Below are 5,183 nucleotides of genomic sequence, written 5' to 3'. Positions count from 1 at the left end.
TCCTCCCTCCCTCCCTTCCTTCATCCCTTCCTCCCTCCCTCCCTCCCTTCCTTCCTCCCTCCCTCCCTTCCTTCCTTCCTCCCTCCCTCCCTTTCTTCCTTCTTTCCTTCCTCTCTTCCTTCCTTCCTTCCTTCCTCCCTTCTTTCCTTCCTCCCTCCCTCCCTTCCTTCCATCCTCCCTTCCTTCCTCCCTCCCTCCCTCCCTTCCTCCCTCCCTCCCTCCCTTCCTTCCTCCCTCCCTCCCTTCCTTCCTTCCTCCCTCCCTCTCTTCCTTCCTTCCTTCCTTCCTCCCTTCTTTCCTTCCTTCCTCCCTCCCTCCCTTTCTTTTTTTTTTTTTTTTTTTTTTAAGATTTTATTTTTATTATTTATTCATGAGAGGCAGAGGAGGAGAGAGAGAGGGAGAGAGAGAGAGAGAGAAGCAGCGGGAGAAGCAGGCTCCCAAGGAGCAGGGAGCCCGATGCGGGACTCGATCCCAGGACCCCGGGATCATGACCTGAGCCGAAGGCAGACGCTTAACCATCTGAGCCACCCAGGCGCCCCCTCCCTCCCTTTCTTCCTTCTTTCCTTCCTCTCTTCCTTCCTTCCTTCCTTCCTCCCTTCTTTCCTTCCTTCCTCCCTCCCTCCCTTTCTTCCTTCTTTCCTTCCTCTCTTCCTTCCTCCCTTCCTTCCTTCCTTCCTTCCTCCCTCCCTTCCTTCCTCCCTTCCTTCCTTCCTCCCTTCCTTCCTTCCTACCTTCCGTCCTTCCTTCCTTCCTTCCTACCTTCCATCCTCCCTCCCTTCCTTCCTCCCTTCCTTCCTTCCTCCCTTCCTTCCTTCCTACCTTCCGTCCTTCCTTCCTTCCTACCTTCCATCCTCCCTTCCTTCCTTCCTCCCTTCCTTCCTTCCTACCTTCCGTCCTTCCTTCCTTCCTACCTTCCGTCCTCCCTTCCTTCCTTCCTTCCCTTCTTTCTTCCTTTCTTCCTTCCTCTCCCCCCTCTTTCTCCTTCTCTTTCTTCCTCCTCCCGTTCTTCTCCTCCTCCTCCTCCTTCTTCCTCTTCTTCTGTCCCCTCCTCCTTCTTCCTTCTTTCTCTCCTTCTGTCTCTGTCTCTAATTTTGAGATAATTTCTGCCTGCCTGTGCCTTATTTGTTTTTCATCTGCCCTCAGAAGCAATACAAAAGAAATATCATTCGTTTATATCAAAGCCCCTTGAATATTTGATGAATGCCACCATAGCTGTCTTGACTAATCCAAATACAACCTTGTATTAAATGGTTTTCTATTTTAAAAATCATTTTCTACTAAAATGGTTTCTAAATCATTCTCCATCTTGGCTGTTTTACCTGGAAGTGCTCCAGGGTGTTAACAATAATCTTAAAATACAGATTATCAGAAAAAACACAACTTCCTGATTTATAGTATTTGTTCCAGAGAACTTGATATATTTGTACCACTCATTTGGCTCATTATGTACTGTAGTATTTACAGGTTTTTTTTGGTGTAGAAGAGGGAGAGAATATTTCTGGTGCCTTTGTAATTTTGCTTATAAACTACATGATCAGACTCTGGAAAAAAGAAACTCAGATCTGTAAATCTCTGTGTCCTTTAAAGAAGGTCCTGTATCTAGGCATTCAATACTTTGATTTTGAAAAAAAAATAATCTCTAGTCATGAACTTTGCTAAATCTAGTGTTCTCTTCTCAGTTCTTATTTGATCTCTTGGCAGTATTGACACTATTGATTACTTTCTCCTTCTGGAAACTCTTCCTTTGGTTTCCATGACAGTGTACTCTGCAGATTTTCTATCTAACTCTCTCCACTTCTCAACCTTCTTTGTGATTTCTCTTTAACATTGGTTTCCTGTGGGGCTCTCTCTAATGCCTTATCCCCTTCTCCTCCCACATCATTCTGGCATCATCTCCTATAATAAGATTCTAGCAGTTTGCAAATGCTTAAAAATGGTTCAGCTTTCCTTTCCTCAGAAGAGAGATGGTGGGAAGAAGAAAATTGAAGAGATTTGAGAGATATTTAGGAAGTGGGGTTGAATGACCTTAGTGATGTACTCGGTTCTGTGGTGGGAACAGGGAAAGGAAGAGGGAGGAGCAACAGGTAAAGGAGCATTGTGGACAAGGTGGTAGATTGTACTGGGGAGGAAGAGTGTGGGATTATCCACTGCACACATTAGTTCCCATCCTCACCATAATCACCTGTGTCCCTACATGTGCCCTGCAGTAGACCTTCCCTGCAAGGACTCACCATGGATCCTCTGTGCTCGTGGTTGTATCCCCTTGCCTCATACAGCACACACTGTGGAATGCTTAAAAATATCTTTTTATTTTTTATTATTATTATTTTTAATCACACTCTACTATCTTTCAATAAGTATAAAGACTTCCAATCATGTCACCTAGAGACCATTTTACCCACTGCTCTATTTGCCCACCCGTCCCTGTCTCTCTCCTTAACAATGGTGAGGCAGATACCCTTTCCGCAGGGAAGAGCACTCTATGGTTTGTTGCCTTTGCCAATAACAAAAATGTTAGAGAGCCAGGTGGCAAAGCTGTTACCATTGGCATCTTTCATCTGAACTACATCAAAAGAACCAGGGTGTCTCTCTCTGTCGGTGATCACACCAGTTTCTTCCCGGGTTCACACCTCCGGTCACCACACACAGATTACCAGCGTCAAACTTGATGAAATCAGTCATCTTTCCAGCCCCCAAATTAATCTGAGTGGTGTCATTCACCTTGATGAGGGAATCAGGATAGCAGATGCTGTGAGCATCATGGGTCTCCGGATAAAGAATTCCTTTTGTCCCCACGAAGATCTTTCTCACTTTGCACAACTTATACTTGGCCTCCTCGGGTGTAATCTGATGAATAGCAAAGTGACCCTCGGTGTCATAGATCAGACGGAATTTCCCCCAGTCTTATCAGTGCTAATGACATCCATCAAACCAGCAGAGTAGGTTAAATCAGTTTGGACTTGGCCATCAATCTTAATGAAACGCTGCATACAGATCTTTACTTCACGTCCTGTCAGGCCATCCTTAAGTCTTCTCCTTAGGAAAATGATGAGAGGGAGATGTTCTTTCAGCTTGTGGGGACCAGTAGATGGACAAGAGGCAAATACACCAGTTTATGCAACAACCAATGCTTTGGAGCTGCTACACTCTTCAGATGGCACCATGAGCCATGGCTGCGCTGGGCACGAAAAGAAGATTGCCTCCTTCCAGTACATTAGAAAAGAGAGCTAAAAGTATCTTTTTAGAAAAAGGTTTGATAGGGGCCATTTAAGATTGTTCAGAGAAGAATGTGCTGTCATATCTTGTTGCATACAACTGGAGTTATAAAACAGAAGGAAAAAAAAGATAAACATTGGAATTTTAAAATGTATTACGGCGTTAACCAAACACCAGAAAGATGACACAACACATTGGATCCAATCAGTGAAGCGTTATTTACTGAGCATCTATTGTGGACAAGGCTCTGTGTTAGGGCCTTTGGGTAATCATATAGGGTTTGCTCACCAAGGGCTTGCTCAGGGGAGGCCTGGCTTATACCTGTTGTCCCAGCTGAATTATTAACAGTTCTTTCTTGTGCTCTAATGTGTTCTTATCTGGACAATATATTAATTGATCACCCTATCCCCGGGGAATATGAATAATTCCAATTCAAATCAAGAAAGGGGATTGTTTTTGATATCAGATTGGATGAGGGTCAGAGTCAGCAGCCAGGCATGGGGGAATTTAGGGCTGTCATGAGGAAATTCACCCAAAAAAATTATTGGGAGAAACAAACAAACAGACTTCAAACTCCAAACAGAATCAAGAAATCTCTAGAAGGACGATCTGGTGGCAGATTTTGACAGGTTTCTAAAATGGCCTCATTTTCCAGATGTTGTCATCCTTTCTTGGTTTGAAATTTCCACTGTAAGAGTCATTCCCTGGGTTTCTACACAAAAGCAGTGGGGAAGCAGCAGACACTCATCTTCAGAATTCCATTATAAAAGAATAGTATGGCCAGAGAAGCACTGAGACCTCTCCCTCCCATTCCTGGAAAGTCTTTCCTCATTGGCTGATCAGCAACACTACCAAGTTTGGAGACTGCTTGGTTTTCCCCTTGGCAGGGGACAGGGAAAACAAGAAGGCATAAATCTTGGCAGAAGCTTGATCAAAACTCATGATTGCCAGGACCCCGTGTGAGCCTTGAAAGGGCAGGGGAGTTCGGTCTTGCGTACCTGGAAGAGCTGGGACATTGTAACTGAAAGGAGGTGGTCACGAGAGAGAAACCAGAATGAAATCAAGTATAATGATGCAGAGGACTTTTTTTTCCCATGAGAATTCAAGGGGCCGGTCCTCATGATCATGATGAAAACAGAGACGGGAGCACACTGTGATGAATGGGGGGGTCGTCCCAGGAGCAGAGGAGTGCTAGACCGGTGCTAGAGAGGGAAAGAGCACTACTGGATGTTGTGAGTGGGAAATGAAGGGAGGGAGAGAGGTGCCTAAAGAGGATTTTTTTAGGATCTTTTACTGTGTATGGGTTTGTAAAAACTCTTTTCCTGATCTATGGGAATTGCATAAGCTTTACCAGCTTCACCCAATAGTGTGGACTCTGGCAAGAGTCTGGGGACCTCCATATATGCCAAGCACATATTTGATAGAATAAAGATTGTAGATGTAATTAATAAAATATAAATGAGCAAAAGCATTACTGAAGTCACAATGAATTCTTGTTATATATATCTTCCCATCAATAGATAATAAAAAGAAGAGCCATTTTTGTGTGGGAGTGTGAGGACGAGTCTTGGAAGGTTTCAGAAGCAGGAAGGTGACATACGCAGGTCTAGGGGCATCCTCAATTCTTTACTCATCCTCCTGTGTCTTTACTTCTGTATTCGTCAACATATAGTGTCGAACTTTCCTATAGAAATGGCATACAGTTTTTGCTTTTAATAAAAACCTAGAGGTTATTTCTGACATAGGAATCTGATGTTTCCTTGAGTTTTCTCTTTGAAGATGGGATTAAAAAAAAGAGGCAAGTACATGTTTAAAGCATGTCTTGGATGTTTTCTTTGACTATGACAATGTTAAAAAGGTGCTCAAAACAAAATGGACTTCTCTCCAAATGGACTTTACTAATGTGGTGATTAATTAATAGCATTGTGTTCTGGCACATAATTCTTGTGTTTCCCCTCACAATGACC

General features: G+C 43.7%; 1 pseudogene; it reads right to left on the bottom strand.

Moving 5' to 3' along the window:
* Window positions 1-3,122, bottom strand: part of LOC112826342 (small ribosomal subunit protein eS4, X isoform-like) — a 5,330-nt pseudogene extending 2,208 nt beyond the window's left edge.
* Between the last annotated feature and the right edge of the window lie 2,061 nt (window positions 3,123-5,183).

The sequence above is a fragment of the Callorhinus ursinus genome, unplaced genomic scaffold, assembly GCF_003265705.2.
Source record: "Callorhinus ursinus isolate GAN/ISIS: 27379988/994484 unplaced genomic scaffold, GSC_fseal_2.0 scaffold7, whole genome shotgun sequence".
NCBI lineage: Eukaryota > Metazoa > Chordata > Mammalia > Carnivora > Otariidae > Callorhinus > Callorhinus ursinus.
The sequence above is the reverse complement of the archived record's forward strand: the minus strand, read 5'-3'. Positions and strand labels throughout refer to the sequence as shown.